Here is a 22,109-nt window from a genome sequence, read left to right on the forward strand (position 1 = left end):
CCATGTAAATACTGAGGCAAACCCAAGTGTAGCATGAGCAGGTGAATCTCCATTAATCACAGTGTGGATGTGCTGGCTCATGTTCAGGTTGATCCTAAGCAAGGAAGTGCATGGACAGAAGTCAGGCTGAACTCACGGTGAGCAATGCACTCCCTGACTCAGGGGCTCTCTGACTCAGGGCTGCTTCATTGGCACCCTCATTATTTTATCATACACTAACTCTCTTCTTTTTTTTTTTTCGGCAAGAAACCATTTCTCCCAATAGATGGAATAAAGGCGGGTTAAGTGGGAGTAAAACTGGGCATGAACAAAAGATCTGTCAGCAGAAGTATCAGGTTTGCAGGGAGGGTTTGGAGACACTCCGACATCAGGATTTGCTTCTGACTTGCCTGTGCCTCCAGAGTCTCTGTTATGCAAGATTTCTCTATAGCGTGCCCAGAAGTGTGAAGGAAAAAAAAATCCAATAGCTGTGGAGCATCTGGACTGCCAGGAACATCTAATTGCAGAATAATTCAAGTGCCTCCAATGAACCACACAGAACAAAGGTGACCTGCCCAGATCACCCAGCGGGCTCACGGCCAAACAGGAGTGAGGATCCCAGCCTCCTAAACCCCAAATGGCTGAGTGTGTCCCCAGCAAAAAGATTTTTGTGGATGAGGTGGATTTATTTAGAGTTCTTCAAACAGCTTTTTGCCCCTGATACGTGCCCACTCCTCCCTTACCAGTTTAGCAATGGAGTCTGGCCCTTCTAGTTTCATTTCCATTGCAGATTAGCAAACATCTTAGTAAAGAGTCTGGTGTCAAGATGTTTGTTGGGGTTGATGGTTTGGTCAGATAGAAATAAGGGAAGCTAATTCTCTAGGGGGATCTGTATGCAGTCCTAATTCTTTCTTCTAACCATGTGTCCGGCCAGACAAATCCACAAACATGCAAGTTGGTAACAACTGCAGCCAACTGAATTTTTCTAATTATTTTTCTGTGCACAAGATCTAGTGTTTCTGTAGCTCAGATTCCATTCCAAGTGTGTTCCAGTTGATGGAAAGACTCCTGTTGGCTGCAGCAGGCTCTGGGTCAGGGCCCTGGGACAAGAGGCAGAGCAGTGGCTCCACTTGCTTTAGAAATTCCACCCACGAGTGCAACACTTGTTGGAGGAGTCCCATTCCCTCTCCATGAAACAGCTCTCAGTCCTCTGGTCTGTTGTTCCAACCACTGCTTCAGCAAGTGACATTTTGGGTACATAAATAATTACCCTTTGTACTCAGAAGGTATCATTTTCCCTGCCAGCCACCTCCTGCCCCTTCCCTCGTGTCCAGCACTGATCTACAGACCTTTTGTGAGTCTCAGGTGTGAAAAACAGGCCAGTTCCAAGGCCTCAATGGAAACTGGAAAACAAACCAAGCTAAATAAAATATCCAAGCCAGGTATTTTGTGCATATGTAGCAACATGTGCTGCTATCCAGAAAGTCTGAAGCCTCTCCTCAACTCTAGACAATGACCATCTTCACTGAGGATGAGAGTCATTTGAGTCAGTTCCCCAGCACTGAAGAATGGGGATCAAACACAAAAGAACCACTTGTTTTCCAAACTGATCAATATTTATAACCTTTGTTTTCTTAGCTATGGTACATGACTTTTTTTCCATTTTAGGATATGCCCTGGAAGGTGTTGACTGTTGAATCTTGAAGAGGGAAATGAGCTGCATTTCATAAAAGTTTCACTACATTTCATAAAGATTTCTCTTACAGGTCTTACATCCATGGTTGTTAAAAGTCAGGTGAATTGCTCATTTTTGTGGATATTTAAATTGATAAAATTTATTGCATTTATAGTATTAATAAAGCTAAAGCCTATAAAACAGAGGTATTTTTAAGGGAAAAAAATCCTCCTGAAAATTTAGTTAACACAGGACAGATGTTTCTTCTCCTACTGACAGTCAGAAGTTCCTAATAATGAAATTTGCTCCCTTCTTAATTAAAAAGGCCAGTGTTCACTGAAAGGTGAATAAGAATAGATGTTTGGCAAAGGCTTTTAAAGTGTATTTTGAAGGAGGTCTGTTTTATTTCCAAACTCACAGCTGCTCATAAGTCTAAATCTCTAAGCTGACTCTGTTGATTTCGTAATTAAATACGATGTATCCCCTTATCTTCTCACTTTAGAAACCACTCAGCTTTGAACACTCCATTGTGCAATTCATCTGCTCCCGGGTGGGTGAGGAGGGGGAATAAGGGATGGTTTGGGTTGGATTCGTTTCACTTGCTGGAAAACAACTGGAAACAATTTTGTATCAGAGTGTCACTCTTCGTCATTTGACATCAGGCAGAATCATGAGACTTTTCCCTCAAAACGTCACCAGCAAATGAGACTGATACCTCCTGGCTCCAGAGTGAGAGTCTGTTCATGGCCCTCTTCCCTGGCAAATCTGCCTCCATGGGAAGAGAAGACAGGACAGGATAGGACTGGGACAAAGGACAAGAGACAAGGGGCAAGGAGAGAAGAGAAAGAGGAGAAGAAGAAGAAAGATAGGAAGAACAGGGAGAGGAGAGGAGAGTAAGGGTCAGTGCAGGAGAGGATAAAACTCCCAAGCCAGTGTGAAAAGGCTTAGCCCTTAAAAACCAAAGGGGAACCAGTCCCTTGACACTGAGGACAGGGGCCAAAGGATTTGCCAGAGGGACAGGCACTTGACTGGGGACTGAGAGCCTGAATTACTGGTTGGATAAAGGGAAAAGATCCAGGGTTGATGGGCCTCCCATCAAGTTTTCCTGGAGAGGAAAAAGTCTTTCTAGAAATCCTGCCCTGACCTTTCCCCATGCTCCTGCGCCTGCCCAGAGCTCACTGGTCTCTTACCCAGGCCAGAAAGGATTTTCCTTGGCACCCAAGCTTGGATCACATTAGTTATTGCTTCTTTTTTTCAGACTTAGGGTTGGTTAGAAAACACCATTACATTCAACAAAAAACAATGGAGGCTTCAATATTTATTTTCTTTGAGCTTAGAAGTGAAATTGAAACTGTCCAAGAAAATTAGCTCCCCCCAGCTCACCCTCATAAATCTTCCAGCCAATTTGAGCTGAAGGGGTTTATTTGCTCACTTGTGTTTTTGGTTTTTTGTTTGTTGTTTTTTTTTTTTAGCATAATCGAAATTTCCCAGGTTTTTTTTTTTTTCTATTATGGAAGTAGAGGGGAAAAGAGACCGAATGGATGTTTTCAAACTTTTTAAACTACTCTAAAGAATTTGGAGGTCTGGAAGTTAGGACATTTCCTTGGTGAGGGTCAGCTTTCACCCCAGCCGGAACCAGCTGTGGCTGCAGTTAGAGACAACAAATTGTGTCAGAAAAGCCTGTGACAGATGGCCCACATATATATATATATATATATGTATATATGTGTACATACCAACCCATATATTCATCCACCTTTGCAAAATGTTTTGTGACCCTCAGATGAATGCTGACTTTTTAAGAGCAAAATATTAATATCGCTTCACTGAGGCAGAAAAGCAGCTTTCCATCTCAAGAGCTTTATTAGCTAATGGGGAACAAAAATAATCTAACTGCTTGCTAGAAAATGCAGAAATTAATTGCACTGAATTTCATCGAATTCCTGGGAAAAAATACTTAGGTGTTTTAACAGCATTTAAATAAATGGACTGCCAACTGCATACAGCTGAGCTCCAGAGAGAGGGCTTGGCTCACAGTGGGAACCAGCCCAGGGCCAACTGCTAACGTGGCTTTTATTCAGTGCTTTATTCCAGGTATGGCTGTCATCCAAGAAGATGATAAATTCCAACACCTTATAATTATTTCAGCAAAAAACAACTTGGAACAATGTATTTGAAATTAAAGGGTACCAAAAAGATGGAAAGTGTGGTGAACCTACTTTCGATACCACTTTCTATTGTTCTTCAAGGACAAAACGCTCTTCTCTACAATTTTCTATGAAGTGAGAGAAAATCTGACAACTCCCAAAACTAGTGGACACTCTGTGTGTCACCAGTCACTTAGGCTGGGATGTGCAGAACAGGCTCTGAACCATTCCTCCCTCAGGCTTTTCACTGGAGCAGGGCTAACTCTCAAAAAAATATTCTATTTACACTTTAATCCTCAAGCAAGGACCTCTCGCCAGATCTGCGGTGCTCCAGCAGCTGCAGTCCATCAAATGCATTCAAGAATGTAAAAAAAATGATAAGAAAAGCCGTGGATGAGATGCTGGGCTGGGAGTCAGGAGGCTTTGGTGCTGCTCCAGCACAGACAGAGACCTGCCAGGCAGGGGGAAGCTCTCCCCACTGCCCCACGCTCCCCTTTGCTTCATCAATTTAGGGCATGAAGCCTTTAGGGAAAGCAGCATGTGTGTGAGGCCAAAGGCAGCAGGAAGCACTAAGCAGCTACACTCTCGTATTGGGCTTTCAGGCATCAGTGAAATGTCAACAAGAATAAATTGGCTTAGACAGCAACGCTCCCCCCTCTTCATCGCCGCTGGCCGTGGAGCAAACACAGCCCAAAACCTCCACAGCACCTTCCCAGACCCAAAATTCCCCCTGAGCCGCCCTGAGCCCCACGGGAGCTGGCTCAGGCAGAAGGGCTCTGCAGCTGCACCAAGAAGGTCAACAATTTCTGACGTTTGTTCAAATAAAGGCTCAAATCCATTTGACTGCTGTGGTCTCTTATGGCTTCCTGTAATTGTGTGTGTTTGTGTGTGTGTGTGTGTGTGTGTGTGTGTGTGTGTGTGTGTCTGTGTCTGTGTGTCTGTGTGTTTGTGTGTGTTTGTGTGTGTGTGTGTGTGTGTGTGTGTGTGTGTGTGTGTGTGTGTGTGTGCCCCCATGGAAACATGATGGTAAAAGGTAACACGCCTGCACTGGGCAGGAGGCTGTTTAGCACAAGTGTTCTTCCTTAAGGGACTGCTGTACTGCAGCCTGTGGAGAGAAAGAGATTGAGCCTGAGGAATTTGAGAGCTACCTCTATTCATTTCTGAAAGAGGAAAGGACTTAGGGTACAAAATGAAAGCTGAAGACAGGATTAGGACAGACGGAATTAAAGGGTAGGCATGTTGAGTCAAGTGCCTTATTCCTAAAATCTTCTCCGATATATTTAAAACAAAGTTAATGAAAATTTTTCCAGCCATAATTCTCTTCAGATTTATATTTGCCTCTCCCATGAGTTGTAGTGTGCCCCATGGCGGACCTCGTTATTTATAAGAAATGTGAAGGCAAAGGCATACATGTGCATCAGGAGCACTAAACCTCAGACCTTTATAGGACTTTTCTTGTAGAAGAAGCTCAGAACATCTGTTTATTTTTATCACATCCAATTGCCATGGAGATGTGAACACCCTGTGTTATTCACAGGAAGATGACATAGCTATTCTTCTGCAAAACAGAAATTGCTTTTTAAGTATTTCCAATCATAAATCAGGAAAACACCCAAAAATCCACGTTCCACCCATGGCCCAAAATACCACACCCTATTCTGTCAATTTAAAATAAATGAGTGTGATAACCTTCAGTTCGATTTGGACATGTCCTGCCCTGAGAAGGTCGGCAGGATGGGGTGACTTCAGAGCTCTGCTGTGCCACAGCCTTCCTCTGGGTGCTGAAGGGATTTTCCCGGGCAGCCTGACTGCAGCAGAAATGTTCATCCTGGCAGAAAACCGTCCTCTCCTGGATTTCAGATATCGACTGCTCGCAGTGAACATGCCAGAGCAACCCACCAGAGCGTGACTCTTCGAGGACAACCTGTCTGGGAGACAATTAATGTGTTTCAGGGAAGAAGACCATTATGGTTGCTCTGCAAGCAGAAAGCTGCTTAATGGAACAAAATACGTGCGGTGACGTGAGCCAGTCCCTGGGCTCTGCCCTGCTTTAAATCAAGCCTGTCACAGACTGATTATTTTAGCAATAATGTCATGCTGTATGCCAGAGGTCCTCAGATTTTAGCCCCCAAAGTACAGTCAATGAACCACCCCAGTGAAGACCTGCATGTGCACTCTTGTCCTGTGGTTTCTCTTTCCTTTCCCTTCTACCTTCCATAACCCCTCTCTGCATTTTCCCTCTCCCCTGCTGGCAGGAACATTAGTTCCTCTGGCGCCTTCGTGGGCATCCCATGCCAATAAGACTGGAAATGCCACTGACAGATCTGCTCTGCCTTCTCCCCCGGACTTCTGCTCAAAGAAGCAGGAGAGGTGAATGAAGGAAAATGGAGACACCATAGTAAGCAACAGATAAACCCTCAGATAGTGAACTATTGGTTTTGTCCTTTTGGCAATATAGCTCCTTCAAAATACGTGGAAAATTGCCTAGAGAGTGCAAGGTTCCCTGTAGAAACCTCATTTTTCTGTTTTTCTTTCGTATCCCACTCTCCATTACCTCAGTGTGAGTTATGCTCTACTTGCATCACCTCAATAAGTGGATGTCACATCTTTATTTAAGAACAACAAACCCGAGCATCATTCAGTATGTCGTTGAGGTATGAGATGATGTTGACTGAGGAACCACCAGCAGCGTCTGCACACACACCAGCATCCCAGGGAACACCAACACACAGCTTTGAAGTGGCTTTGTGAGCGTTAGTGGGGGATGTATCGCTCCTGGGTCCCCTGATCTATTTGGATAATTAGAACTCAGCTGTATTGGGAATTAATTCAACGCCTCCGGCTCTTGCAACATTACAAGGACAATTGCCAGGCACAAGGTTTTCCTTTGTAAAACATAGCTTTAGTCTCATAATCCCAGCCTGATATTTCACCCTCCAGCTATTTCCCACATTTTTTTAATCATTAAAGTAGGCTTTCAATTAACTTGTCTTATGGATCAGATACCACCTGCAGATACAAATACAAACATAAAAAAGGAAGGTTGCTCAGAGGCTGGAGGAAAAATCCTGCTCTTTGTCACTTGTTTAAATCCAGCCAGCTTGAGAGAGAGTGGGGGCTGTTGCTGGAGGCTCTGGAGGAGGTGAGGCTGAGACTTCTGTGTGTTCACCATTCAGCACATCTTCTATAGGCACTGGCACTGCTGACTTCTATGGTACTATGGGACAAAAAAGGGATCATCCTATAGATGAGTGACTTGTTTAATGGACGAAGACTACAAGCCTGTATGACTATCCATTTAAAAATATTTTCATAAATAACTTCAAAACTCTCAGATTATTTTTCTGCAGGATCTTTGCAAGCACTGACCTTGTGCTGTGCTCCCTTCTTGTACATACTGGAGAGTGAGAGGGAATTCCCTCTCTTACACCTTCATACCATTGGGAAAGCAACCATCAAAATCTCAAATGACTGGCTAATATTATCAGAATAAAACTACACATTGCAGGAACTCCTGTTGATGTGAAATTAAGATGACTTATCTTGCTGCAATTTCCAGTGGGAGAACCACAGGAGAAGGAGCTTCTACATCAATGAGAAAGAGCCATATCATGTTTGGAGCAGCCACAGTGCAGGGCAAGAGCAGGTACCAGAGGACAGTGACAGAAGAGGGAGGTGTTGGTTTACAAAAGCCCTGGCAGATGTGTTCACATGTGCATGAATCAAAACACCTCTAAAGGTAAGAACCAAAGGAAAGACTGTTTGTATTCATCCCCAAATCATCTTACATTCAAATGAAGAACTTAGGAATTACTATTAAGTAATAAAATGCTCAAAACAGGGTCATAAAATCCAACCAGTTTCCCTGCAAAGGCAGCTGAGATAACAGAGTTGCTTTTCCTTCCTGGTTCTTACAACCAACTGAATGACTGTGGAAAATCCAGTAATCTGTGTAAGATCCCCTTCCTGGCTGGCACAGCTGAGCTGGACTTCCTAAGGAGTGCAATGTCTTCTGTGGGGGAGCTCTGCAATGTCTCTCTTAGAGCAGAGATGAACCATGGGGCACACCAGCCTTGCTCCTGCTGCTGGTGGTTTTTGGAAATGGGACTCCAGTATCTCCTGGACCCTGCATAAAATACCCCACCAGGGAACTATCCTGGGGCACCTCACCAAAGGCACAGGCAACCTGGTTTATAGAAGGCAAACAGTGAAAATCGTTTTGTACCATTTCTTTTTAAATTGCTTGTTCTCTGACTCAGCCTCTCCACTGTCTCCCACAGACAGATGTCCAGGATCCTCTCTTGTAGATGCTTGGAAGTGAGGAGTAGCCCCTTAGAGTTACAGTAACTCCCTCGGGGAATGGTGCCAAAGACACAGCACATTACAGTCCTCTTTCTAATATTGTTAAGTGCACAAGGACCATCTGTAACAGAGCCATCACCGTTTCAATCAACTGAGATGATGCCATAAGGGCAGCTATTGATTAGAGAAAAGAAACAGATCCCAGTGAGCAAAGGCAAACCAGTGATGACTTTGAGCTGGCATTCAGTGCAGGTCTTTGTTCAAACTAGAGCTCTGCCACTCCGGGGAGCACCCAACCCTGCTCCTCTTTTCTGGTTGCAGTTACACTTATTGAAGCTCACATATCTTTATCCCACAGCTGGTAGCTGGACTAGAGCATCTGAGCAGATACAGAAAACTCCTGATGAATTCTGTGGTCTGGGTTACAAAGCAGGCAAAAATGACAATTGCTTACTTCTCTGTAACAGTTTCAAATCTACTTTCTATGTATTACTAAGCTATGGATGAGGCAACCGATCAGTTCTGACTGAGAACGGCTGGAATTTGTGTGTTCAGCTGTTCCTTGTGATATAGGAAGGAAAACATCTGCATCAATTCAGTCATCTCCATGAGCAACAGCATAGATCCGACACTACAGAGCAGGCAGAATTTGTATTAAAACTGAGGATTAGGACATATCTTATATAACATTTTTTATGTTTTAATGCATTTGAAAATATGAAGCAATCCTTTTAATCATTAATGTTTCAAAAAAAACCCAAACAACTAACAAACAAAAGCAAGGCTTTTACATCTGCCCATAGTAGTAACCAGTTAGGGCTAAACCCAGAAATGTCTGGGGTTTTTTACAACTTGGTTACAGGGAATATCACTTTTTCTGTGCAGCAGTTGAAAAACTGAGGTCTTTTACAAACAAGCTACAGGCCCTTCAAAATACTGTCAAACAGTTCTCTTGCCAAATGAGAATGATTTTTCACCATATAATACAGTGTAATACACCCAACACACCCTGTGACGCACCGAGTAACGCTGCGTCACTAACAAAGTTACTGGAAGTGATGCTAAAAGGAGTAATTTGCTTTAAAAGTATGTTCTTTCAGCCTGAATTATCTGGTTGGGGTTTTTTTATCTGACCTGAAGAGGTAGTCTGATAAATCTCATTTGAATTCAGTCAGTCCAGCATGAAGGAAAAGTTTCTTTTTTAGAAGCGCTTGAATTTTTCCATTAAATCACTTTTTTCTTTCCTAGAGGCCTTTATAACTATGCAGAGCACTCCAACAGCTAATTTTAAATACACCACCAGTTTCAATGAGACCAATGAAATTATCCACATTCATTGCATAAGCACTGAAATGCTTTGTAGGGCCATGATGAGCCCACACAAAGTATGAACCAGGTCCTTTGATCTGAACCTACACATCCTCACACTTGGAGAGAGCAGGATTGAGGTTGCAGTCTGGTTTTCAGTGATAACCAACAGAATTCCTGAAATCTCCCATTAAAAAAAAAAAAAAAAAGGGTATTTTTGCAGCTTGGCTTTGTTAGTGCTGGGGTCTGAAGCAGATCTCCCCTCTGCATTCCTGAATGCTGATCACCTCCACTCCCCCTTGAGCCTGGGCTGCTCCTCCTTCGCTTCCAACTCTCCCATGGTGATGAGCCAGAAGGTTCACTCCCGTGGTGATGAGCCAGTACTTCACCTGCTGCATTGTAATTTGATTTTCTTCATTCACTTCTGTGCTGGGGAGATACAGTTTGCAGCAGGGCCAGTGTGTTCCCTCAGGCTGTACAAGCCTCCAGGGGTGTACGCTAGAAAAATGCACAGAATAAAATACCCTGAACAATCCTGACCACCACAGGCATCACCTATGCACCACAAACACTGAAATGAAAGCTGTTTAAGATGAGAAAAACACAGGTATGGTCTGAGTCTCTTCGGGAAAAGCTTCAGCTGAGAAGCTCTTTTTTCTATCAAAACATGACTCACAGGATCTGGCCTCTGTAGGGGAACTGGTCACAGCATCCTCTCACAAAAAGGAAAACCTTTCCCTCTGGCTGGACCATACTAACCCCAAAAATCTATAGTAAAATTTTAAATACATTTTCAGCATGCCTTTGTTCAGATCCACTTGGGAACACACCAGATTTACCATTTCCTTAAGTTAAACCCTTTGCATCTGAAACCTGCACACATCAAAGGTCAGCTGCTGGATTCTTATCACCTTTAATGGAGTTTTCCTTGGGAATCTCCCATCAGGGTCCTGTATCTCCACCATATAGGGTGGAGTTGCTTTGATTACTATGTTCTCCTCAGCCTCTGTGTATATCTAACAGCAGGACTGTGTGGGAGATATCGCTGTCCTGGCCAGCAGCCAAAGAACCGACCCTCTGACATCCCACCAGGGAGCTGGAGCTGATGTACAGCTCTGCTAAGCTAGAGAAGGAGACAGCCTTTAACCTGCTCACCCATCAGTAATGATATGAACACTGTGTTCTTTGCCAAAATTAAGTGAAGCATCACTTTATCCTCAAGGCATGCACACTTTCTCACTTTGGCTGGAAAACAGCATCAAATGGCAGTCAAGGGACACATTTAAGTATTGCACCATGTGAGCCTCCACCAAGGGGGTTGGATGGCAGAGCTTCCCAAATCAGGAAAAACATGTATGAGCTCAGCCAGACTTTCAGACTGAAGTGCCTCTGTTCCTGAATGAAGCCTCTTGACTTGTCTCTGAGTAGTTATATTTATTTTTTTTTTAAAGTCACGACTTAGAAACAAAGTCAAAATTATTTACACCACTAAGCAAAACCAGATTGTCCCAGTCCCACCTCCATGCTAGTGTTTATTCACAACTTGGATTCTTTTGCTGAGAGGGACAAAAGACACCTTCTAAAGGAAGGAATTTGTCCTGGACCCTGATCCAGCCCCCAGTGCCATCAGCCCCAGGTACAAGAAGACAGAGGGGAGATTCAGGTTTTAGGTCCTGTTTACAGAGCTGGGCATGACCCTGCACATCCACACCCCTTCTCCAATTAATAGCTTGTTCCCTGCCATACTGAAATCAGATAATAAAGAGCTGACCAGAAATGAAATCAGATAATAAAAAGCTGTCGGGGACATCTCTAATAGCGTGAGCCATCTGCACTCCTACAACGGGTGGTTCCTCCCACGTCACTGCAGTGAAGGTTACTGGCAGGACACCCAGTCTGCATTAGGACTTGTTCCCAGAGCTTTCCTATCCTCCTGTCCTGAAGGGAATTTTACTTACAAACTCTGATATTTCTGCAAACACCACCCTTCAGAAGCAGCATGTTGCAATTACATGTCAAAATTTGGCTAAGTTTGACCAGTAACTTCATATCAGTTACTACTTCTACATTCACTTAAGAACAAATAAGTCATCACTAGCAAACCCCCTTGTTCTCCACTTCAAATGTGGCTTTCATAGGATGGTTTACTAACAAGTTTTTTTGTTTTTTTTTTCTGTAAACTTTACAAAAAATAACTTTGAAACATGAAATCTCATTAAGAAACCATTTTTGCTATTGCAGTTATCATGTGATTTACCAGTTGACTGGGACACAAAATTAATATCCACTTTTCTGGAAAAGCTGAGGTTTGGCTCAACTACAGCTCTGGAAAACAGGAGGACTGTAGTGATAATTCATCTAGATTATACAGATGAGAATGAATGAAGTTTAACTGGTGGAAGTCTAATGAAAGAAAAGGTTATATTGCTACATATTGTAATAAGCACCTGCCAGAGACAGGTTTGCACTGAAAAACAGATGACACAGTGACTACAGTGTATTGAGAACTAATTTAAACACAGAAGTTCTGGAAAGTTTGGAAGGTTGTCCAGCTCTTTGGAGAATTGTTACTTTTTCTAAATTTAAATTGGGAACAGGATCCCAGCCTGCTGCCGCAGAAGAAAAGTTCTGGCTCGTCAGAATCAAAAGCTCAAATGCAATTTAATTATAGTAGGCTTATAGTTCAATCCTGAAAAAACCTAAAAAGTCCAGAATAAGCAGAGCCAAGTTCAATCACTTATTCCTGTGACAGCATCCACTGACCATAGCATAAAATTCTGACATTTCTGCTCTCCCAGCTATACATAAAAATATAAGAGATTAGATGTATAGCATTTCTTACACAACCAGCTACACCTGGAAATACAGGCCATGTAGGAGGGTTAAGCCTCCTGGCACTTGTCAGCTGTGCTCTGGCCCAGATCTGATGAGGAAAGAACTCAGTTGTTATCCCAGTGGCCAAACTACAGATGTTGTTGTCCACATGTGGGCGTCTTTAAGGGCAGCCTGAAAGCAATTACAAACCCAGTCAAACAAGAAACCTGAGGTTAGGTTGCCTTAATTTCATTTAAGACATCTGATTGGAGCTCTGCTTTTCAGGCCACAGTAGATTGTCATAACATGTCAGTTAATTATGGAAGTCCAGTTATTAAAAAAACAAACAAGTTTGCACTTTTATTGGAGCTGAAATATTTCCAAAGCCAGCAGTAAACAAAGTGTCTGCATTAAATAAATCACGGGCTGAATGTATTATTGACATATGGATTAACAGGGCTGGATGCTCTTCAAAAGCACGTCTGCGCCTTTGCCCAGTCCCACGCAGACGTTCTCACCAGGCCAACATAAAGCACTGTCTTATCACAAAACTTGCAGGAACATTTGTCCAAAAAAGCTTCCATTGCTCCTGTGGATGCCCAGCCTGCAGGGCAGAGGGATCTGTATGGTTTATCTGCCAGCTGGAGGATGGACTCAACCAAGTGGCCAGACCCTGTCTGTTTGACACGCTGCCCTGGCTACTTCACACCCCTCCGGAGGATTTTAGGCTGGAAGAGAGTGTTTCCTTCCAGCAGCCCTGCTAGCTGATGCAACCGGTTTAATTCGGCTTTAATTCAGGTCCACAGAGTCTGCTGGAGCTCGCTGCTGTTCCCAGCCTCGGTGCTCTGCTTGCTCAGCACTACCTGTGCGCTTCCGCAGGGAAATTATCCCACACGGATTGCAGAGTCAAGACAAGACAAGCTCTTTCGGTTACACGGCCAAGGAGCCCACGGAAGAAAAGTGTCTCTAGAAATGTCAGAGTGGGAGGGGCTTGAGCTTTCGTGGAAAACCAGAAAAACTTGGAAGCAAGCCAGGTGCAAAAATGGAAAAACTTGGAAGCAAGCCAGGGGCTCATCCTCTTTGGAAGCAGCTTTCCCACCCTCACCCCGTTTTAGAAAATCAGAAAAAGCTTTGCAAAGCCTAATTCTTTAAAAAAAAAAAAAAAAAAAAAAAAAAAAAAAGTGATGAAATGAACATGTGCTACCACCTGCTGTCCATTATTTGGAAGAGCAGGGGCCCCAGCAGGGCCTGGCACCCACAGTCCCTCCGCAGTTCCCTGTCCACTCTGGCCACAGGACATCGGGAGCAGCTTCAGTCCATGCAGGGCCAGTCTTGGGGAGCTCAGGGGCAACAGTCACCCAAGAGAGAAAAATCTGACATTTTGTTGAATTCTGATCAATTAAAAGCAGCACTGAGGAGGGAATTAGGAGATGAGGTTAAAGGGAAGGTCAGAAAGGTGCCCAGGCTGGAGCAGTTTCCTGTGATGTCAGATCCATACACAGACATGGAGGTACCAAGATGGAGAAAGCAGCAGTGGCAGCTCCAGACGTCCTGGGTGCTCTCCTGGGGTCCATGATCACCCGCTGACTCATCCCTGACGGGCAGCTGCTGTCACAAACAGCCGTGAAAGCAAAAGATTCACCGAGTAAATACGGGTTTAAATAGACCAATTCCTGCACAGGTCACTTCACTTCCACACGTCCCCACCGGGGACTGGCAATTCAGATCTGGAGCAATAAATCACCTCGGGCTGGCAAGAATAACGGCCCAGAGCTCACGAACACAAAGAATGCATTTAATCCTTTTCTGTTGCTGTGGTGAGCAAACAGAGCGTGCCCAGCACATTAGGCAGCTTCTTGTGTTAATGTATTACCTATAATTATTTGTAGAACAAAATGGAGACCAGTGGAATCAGTCCAGGTATTCACCATTCCCTGCAGCCAAAGGGCTCCCAGGAATTATCATCTTCCAAAGTCTTGACAAATAGAGAATTAAAGGACGAAAGGAGTTTCTTTCCAATTGTTTTAACCAGAACCACATACATCCTGAACACATGGTTACACACAGGAGAAAAAGAATGAAAACATTTCTGGACAGATCAAAAATTCACCTTTATCTTTCTTGGCCTGTGCAGAGGCTTCTGTGTTTGCAAGGGCCCTGGGCATCAACATTACCCATCTCAAAGTCTTTATATCTGCTTCTTTTACAACATGTCACTGGTCCATGGTGCCTCTCATCCAACACCCTCAAACCACCTCTGCAACTAATTAACAAAGCACACTGTTTTACAAGGATTAAATGAAGTAATTCCTCACATACAGTGTTATAGAGGTGAGCAGCAGACTCCAAACACCAGCTCAATGCAGGACACATTACAGACATGTCCCAAACAGACCAGCCTATGTGCTCAGCTGTGCTGGCAGAGATCACACATTGAATATTTATGAGTAAGAAATCGGGAAGAAGTTGCCTTTTCCAAGAACACGTATGAAAATAAAGCATAGTTACATTTAATTAATAAATTACTAAGCTATAATATTCTGATCGGCCGCAACAGAAGGTTGGATTTCAGCAGAGATTTTTGGTAACTTCCCTGGACTTCCCCAGCCTGTTGCAGTTTGCTCTGAAAGGAAACCCCACCAGGCTGGTTTGGAAGGGACCATTTCTATAAACAAGTGTCCCCTGAAACTGCTTCTGTGCAGCCAATGTGCTGGAGCAGTAACTACCACGGAATAAAAAGGCCAGTACAGCATCAGTGTAAGTAGAAAGGCAAAAGGTACTCAGAGAAAAAGTAAAAAGGGGAATAAGTTAATGTCAATCCAGGCTTTACAAACATGTGTCAAGGGTTCTTCTCTTACTTTCCATCTGCCGTAAACAGAAGAAAGAAACATTCTAGGGTGGAATAAAAATGAGCAAAGGAAGAAAATAACATGTGTGCTAAACCCATTTCTCCAAAGCCTCGGTGGCATTTCTCTGCCGCAGCACTCCACATCTCTGCAGGCTCGAGCCAGCGAGAGGATGCTGGGTTACTTCACTCTCATAGCATGAACTCGTACTCCTTGCTATTCTCAATCTGTCACATTCAACAATCACATGCGAAAATGACTCAGGCTGCCAGTTGTCTCCATGTTGTGCTCGTTGAGCATTTGCCAGTTCCTCAGGAGTAGGCTTGATATTGAAAGCCACACTTTGGGAAATGTGATTTAGCCTGAGCCTGCTGCATTAGGCTCAAACATTATGATTTTTTTTTTATCCTGCAACTTTTTGGTCTTTTTTTTTTTTTAATCTTGCAGACCAACAATTCTGGACACAGAGGGAAAAACCAGCAGGTTAGATCAGTGGTTTGTTCAACTTGGCATTTTGCCCCTCCTGGAGGCATTTATTTAAAGTGCCTAATATTTCAGGAGGAGTGGAAAAGCCTTAATGTGCCACCCCAAACACCAGCTGTAGACATTGGGCAAATTTTCTTGCTGTCACCTGCAGTGATCACCTGGGAAGCAGGCAATGATTTTCACCTTTTTTTCTGAGCAAGAGCTGTTCCGTGGTGCAGCCTTTTAGCTGCAGACACTGAGTCACCCTCTCCCCTCTGCAGCAGTGAATACCCTTCAGCCCACTGAGGGCTCCCCATGCTTGGAAAAAAAACTCTTCCAGTCTCATAATCTCAGCTCCAATGCCTGCCATCAAAGCCTTCAAAAAGAAATTACAGCCCCAAGGATCTGTACCGTGGCCTCTCTGGCTGCAGGGGCACCCTATGGTGAGCAGCTCACAGACACATACATGCCCACACTTATTTAGGTTGTTCCCCCTCTCTGCAAACCTAATGTCCTAAGGAAAGTATTTTGTCAATTCAGATAATATAGAAATAGCCACGCTTAAGGACCAGCTAAATTTATTCAGTCATTTTGTAATTTATTTTTGTAACCACCAATGAAAAAAAGAAAAAAAAAAGAATAGTAGGCCTATAATAGCCTCAGGATTAAAGTGTACTTTATAAATTCTCTGGAGGGTTTTTTTTCCACTAGACACTGTCCTCAGCCAAAATTCTTCAGATAAATAATGATATCCTATACAAAACATTCAGCAATGAGGACATTCAACATCTTGGAAATGTGAAGCACAAAGACTATGTATAACTGTAATTGGAAATTGTGTGAAGTTAATTACTGTTATATAAGCAAAATTTAGGCCTAAGATTTGATGCAATAAATAATAAAATGAAAGAGATCAATTCCAAAATCTTCATGCAACCATTTTATTGCTATTCAAAGTAATTAATCTGAGTTACAAATTTACAAAAGGTAAACAATAAATCACTCATTCTGTCCCACAAATGCCACAGGTAAGGTCATGGGAATGATAAACAAAGTTTTCTACGTCTTCTAATAATGTAGCAAATGGATTTTTATTCAGGAAGCCTCTAAAACTTCCCCCAATTACACAGATAGCTGTCTGAAAGCATACGGTTTGTGTAAAGACTGCGTGTACCATATGCACGTATCACTTCACTTGCCACTGAAACAGTTGTGTCATGGGTGGAATGTGGCAACTCTACCCACACACAGTAATGTGATACAACAGATGAAGATAGTGGAAAGCCGTGAAACTGCATGGAGAAATTTAAGTAGATTGAGTCCATCTCTACTTCAATGGGAATTAGATCAGGCCCCAAATGAGAATTTATGCATGACAGCTGGATTAACATATATATTTCCTGAAAGACAGTACCTTTATAAACTGAAGAGTTCCATAGTGTCACACTGGAGCATTAGTTCATTTTTTATTAAGAGAGAAACCATAATTTTGTAATTCACGGTAATTTCCTCCAGGACATCGGTCTCCTTAGTTATCTCTTTTGAGTCCTGATCCTACTTAATTTGCAAGGGATGAGACTGCAGCAGGGACAGCTTAGTGTATATTTGAGTTATAGTCCTCATATATTCTGGTTCATGAGCAGGAAGCAGTGCAAGCGTGAGAGGCCCAATTAAATTAAAAGTTCAGCAGTCCTCCATTTCAGCGAACGGTCAGGCGACAAATGATTACGGTATTATTGCATTTTCTTACACAAGAAAAACTGCACACCCTCTCTTTTTTTCTCTCTTTTTTTTTTTTTTTTTTTTTTTTTTTTGTTTTGTTTTTAGGCCATGCCCAGTCGGCGGCGCCCTGCCCACCTGATCCCTGATCCACGGTGGGAAATCCTGGCACTCTGGAAGGCTCCTACCCATGGCAGGAAGCTCCATCAGACATGCAGTGCCACGGCGGGGGGAAGCTTTACAGCGCGGGAGCACAGATGGGATCAGCTTGCCAGTAAATATGTTTCTGCTGCTAGGGAGAAGCATAGAAAGCAACAATGAATAAAGATGAAAAATGCTGACAGAAGAAGGGGGAAAAAAAACCCGCCAAAATGGGTACAAAGGGAAGAGGGTATGGCAAAAAAGACCAAAAATCTGGATGGGTTTGTTTGAGCACTTGCTTTCCACTAATGAGAATTCTTCCATCTTACATCAATAACACCATTATTTGGCATTTAACCTCTAAGTTGTGACTCCATAACTGGGCATTCAGGTTTTCATAGCAATTTGCTCTATTCACTCACATACATAAAAGCTCTTGCTGTGAAAGGCAAAGCCTTGTGCTCCTTTTGCAGAGCTCTGAATGCAACCAGGAGCTCTGCCCACATAATGAATGCACACAGGCCGTACCTTTAACTTTTTCTTTCACGTAATTAACTTAGTTTTTTATATAAAAAGATGGATACCTTCTTGGAGACAGGTGACCGAGAGCTGGAGAGGTGATTCTAGAGACAAAAATCTGTAAGAATCAGCCTGTATCTAAAAAATGGCAATGAGGAAAACAACATCATGGTTCATAAATCCAGCTTCTTAACAGCAGTCAGATTTTAATATTTGATTAGGACAAGTAAGAATTAAGACATTCTCAGATCTGTTACTTCACTGCTATAGCATAGCACAAATGCACACACTAGAATATATTAATGAATAAATGCTCCACAAACCTGGAAACTTGAGGTAGAGAACAAGATTCATTTTAAACTGCTACAGTCCTGATAACAGATCAAATATCTAAATAATTAGAAGAGTCATCTAAACATGGTATACAAGCATCTCAGGTGGTGGCAGTGTTAAATAGTAGCATCCATCCCTGGCAAAAAGGAGTTAGAAACTCTTCTCTCGCTATGGAAGTCTTCCTACTAAAATGCAGTTATTTCTAGAAAGAAAGCTTTTGATCTTATTCAGTTTCTTTTTAAGCACTTAGTCTACTTTTGTCTAACAATGGATATTAAAGTAGTTCTAAGGCTGCAAAGCCCTTACCTACAAATCGTGCCATTCCAGGATTAAAATTCCTGAATTCATCTCTGTTGTGGATATGCATAAGGGGAGTTTTCAATTACCTTTTTACATACAAGTCTTCTGGAAACCACTGAACTCCATTCCATGCAGAGGAAAGCAGGAATATTAATTGCCTCAATGCTTTCTGTATGGAGCTTTCACTGTAGTTTTAATGCTCAATAAACATCAAAGATTTATCTTTACTATCCAGCTGTGACAGAAGATGCTCTTACATTCACTCTGTAGATGGAGAACAGGCCATAAAACTTAAGGCTGAAATCATTAAAAATGCAATGATTTCAGAAGCACAATATGAGTGCTCCAAGTCCTCATTTTTCAGAGTACCTGTCATTTTAGGCATATCCCGCGTTCAGAGCAGTTATCCCACTGATCTCAACTGCCATGGAAGCTCTCCTGCAGTTTCCTGTCTCTCTACCTACATAGACTAAAAATGTAGACCATAATTAAGCTCTGCCCTCCTATTTGGGATCCCTCTCCTTCTCCCAGTTACTCCCTTCTTTCCCTCTCATTATCTCCCTTACTATACCATAACTCTGCTCGATTCATTTCCTGCCTCCAGTTACTTTGGTTTTGTCACATTTCTTGGGCACAGAAGGGGGGGAGCAGAGAGGACTGAGCCTTTCCTTGGCCACCTCTTTTGTGACCCCAGACACATGAGCTTCCATAAGCCATGACACCTCTGTGCCTCTTCTCTGGGGTGATGATGTACGAGCCATGCAGGATGAAGATATGTCTTTTACTACAAAGAACTTAGAAGTCAAACAAGCCTCTACTGTGCAACTGTACATAGATATTTTAAGATTATAACTTCACCAAATTTGGCAATTTAAACAAAGCAGAAAGCATCATAGCTCAGCCACAAAGATAACTCTCTACCACAAGTTTCACATCCCTCTGTCAGTGCACAGAGGCACCAGGACCTCGAACCAGCTGTAAGTGTTGGTGAGATGGACCAAGTGGCCCTCCCTGAGGCCTCCCAGACACAACTTAAGCCTTGGATGTGTGCAACAGAGGAGATGGTGGGGATGCTAAAAGTCTTTAAACTACTCACAGCACATACTTCTATCTCCAGCTGTAAGGTCAGAAACGTTGTAGGACATTCACCTTCATCATGTGGGACATGTGATTGTGTGCCACAAGTGAGATTTGGCCCAACTGAAGGCCTATTGCACAGCACAGAAAGGCTTTTCTTTTTAGGGTTAATGAATGAAAACTTATGCTCAGGGTACGGTAACCTTAACATTGTGTTTTAAAAAGTGACTAATTTCTGCTCTAACCTGGCTGTCTTTCACAGCAGTGCTGTCCCAAACTCGGGACTATGGCGTTCCATGCGACGTGGCAGCTCCTGAGACGTATGGAAACTATCATGGGCAGGTAAAAGATTAATGGGAAGGGCTCTCTTTTGATTGATGAATCTGTGACCTTGAGCAACAAGAGCACTTGCACCGAGTATATCTGCCATGCGAGGCAGACAAAATGAAAGAGGCTCATGTTACGCTCTCAGATCTCATTAAACACCCAGACCAGAAACACCGATACTGGCACTGGCCATCTGCTCTGCTGTTTGCCTGGTTACAGGGCTGATAACACTTTCAGGGAGCAAAAGTTAATCACATGTACAGATGAGCAGCAGCACTTCTGCACAGGAAATTCAGTAGAACATAACAGTTTCTAAAAAAAAACCCCACATACCTGTTTTTACTTCATTCTGTTGTTTCAAACCCCGTAAGCTGGCAGTTCAAAGAAGAATTGTTGACATAAAAGGCCATAACTTTAGGCTCTTCAATATTGCTGGTTTTTTATAAACAACTTGTAGCGTTATCACAAAGTTCATTAACTTGAAATCTGCCAAACTGCTGTGACCTCCTGTTACTCTGAGGCAATAATACAGAATTATTTTTAATTGCTTTTAAATTATTTCCCCTAATGCTCTTTTTTGCTTATCTCAGTTATTTGAGAATTACAGTATTTTCTGCCATTTGTTCTCCACTTGCAGCAATGAAGGCCCTTGCCAGTAGACCTTTCCATGTCTAATGTAATATTACCCCAGCATCCATCCCTGAGGAATGAAGTTTCCCTGCAAGCGTTTTTCGAGAGACTTATGATCAACTAAATTTTCTTTGCTGAGCAGCAATTCCTGGAAAATCCTGCAACGTATTCAAAGACTTTCCTACTGCTTTTGGAGAATTAGCTCTGGGCAAAACGATATAGTCTATTGAAGCCATATCTGACCCAGAAAGTATTAACTGAAGAATGTGCAGGACAGCTGCTTATCGGAAAGAAAAGACATGCAGTGCAGGAGAATGACATGTAGAGCTACTCGAGTTAGTTCTGAATGACTGTCAGCTCTCTAGAGCCAGCCAAGCCCGGGAAGCAGATAGGATATTCTGCCAGAGCCTGTGCACATCCGTAATGGAGCAGGCTCGGGTATCTCCAGCACAGGACTGCACCATGCGGTGAGGAGATAGTTTATCATCTGAGAGCATTTCAGATACATGATCTGATAAGGCTGAACAGAAATCTGAAGTATAGCAGGATTATTTCCAAAAAAGTGTCAAAGGGCTCAACGTTTGTGTGGAGGACGTTCTGTGAGCGGGTTTGGTCTGCAGCAGGCCAGGGTCATGTTTTTCAAAGCGCTGCCCTTGCTGGTTTGTGGTGGTGTTTCTCAGAAACTCGACCAGGTACCATTCTCCCTGGAATTTTGTTAAAAGAGAATGCCTTGTTTGCACAACAGTGTAAGTGCCACTTATTTCCAGCTACATATCCAGTTATACCTAAGCAGAGGAGCCTTCAATTCTTACTCAGCTTTCCCAGACCAGAAACAGGGTTCTATATGTGGGACAATGCCTTTTTCTTTACTATTCCTTTGGATGAGGTGGTGTGCATCAAGTGCTTATTTGCTGCTGCATCGCCAATGCTTGAACATTTTAGCTCTCCGAAAAACTGAGGAAATCCTTGATTTGGAAGTCATTATTTATGATTTACGCTAACGCTACACCACGGATGGCACTTTGCCACCATTTCCCTTAGCATCTCTCATCATACTGTTAAGTCTTATTGCACAGGGACAGTACTAACAACATTTAACGAGAACATGCTTTATTTTTCTAAATATCTTTGTTTGCATCCATTAATCTGTTCAAAGGAACATTACACGAGCCACAACCTGAGTTTCAGAAAGGTGCTGCTGGGCAATTCTGGGGGACATTTCACGGTAAACATTGTTTCTGAAAATGTCACAGCAGAGGATCCGAGGCCCTGGCTTACCAGGAAAGACACAAACGTAGAAAATATATTCCCTTTCCTAAAATGCATCCAGGCCCACTACCCGCACCGTGCCTGAGGCTCATCCACCGCAAGGCTGAGCTCCCGATTTGGGCTTTTGCAGGAGAATTTTTAAAAGTTCTTTTCCAAACAAGCGGCTATTTCCATTCGCTCCTGTTCGGAACCCTTTCCCTGCCATACACCGCTTGCACCGGCTTCGTGACGTTACTTTCACCCACTTCCCTCCCCCTT

At 43.0% G+C, this 22,109-nt stretch overlaps 1 long non-coding RNA gene across 1 annotated transcript; it reads right to left on the bottom strand.

Annotated features, from left to right (window-relative positions):
- Positions 1 to 18,654: 18,654 nt before the first annotated feature.
- On the bottom strand, positions 18,655 to 19,349 carry LOC108641114. The gene is made up of 3 exons (XR_001921766.2): positions 19,120 to 19,349; positions 18,918 to 19,017; positions 18,655 to 18,812 (listed from the first exon to the last, which is right to left on the bottom strand). It is a non-coding gene; the product is annotated as an uncharacterized LOC108641114 (long non-coding RNA).
- Between the last annotated feature and the right edge of the window lie 2,760 nt (positions 19,350 to 22,109).

Source organism: Manacus vitellinus, unplaced genomic scaffold (assembly GCF_001715985.3).
Source record: "Manacus vitellinus isolate BGI_N305 unplaced genomic scaffold, ASM171598v3 scaffold_51_pilon, whole genome shotgun sequence".
In the NCBI taxonomy this organism is placed as follows: Eukaryota; Metazoa; Chordata; class Aves; order Passeriformes; family Pipridae; genus Manacus; species Manacus vitellinus.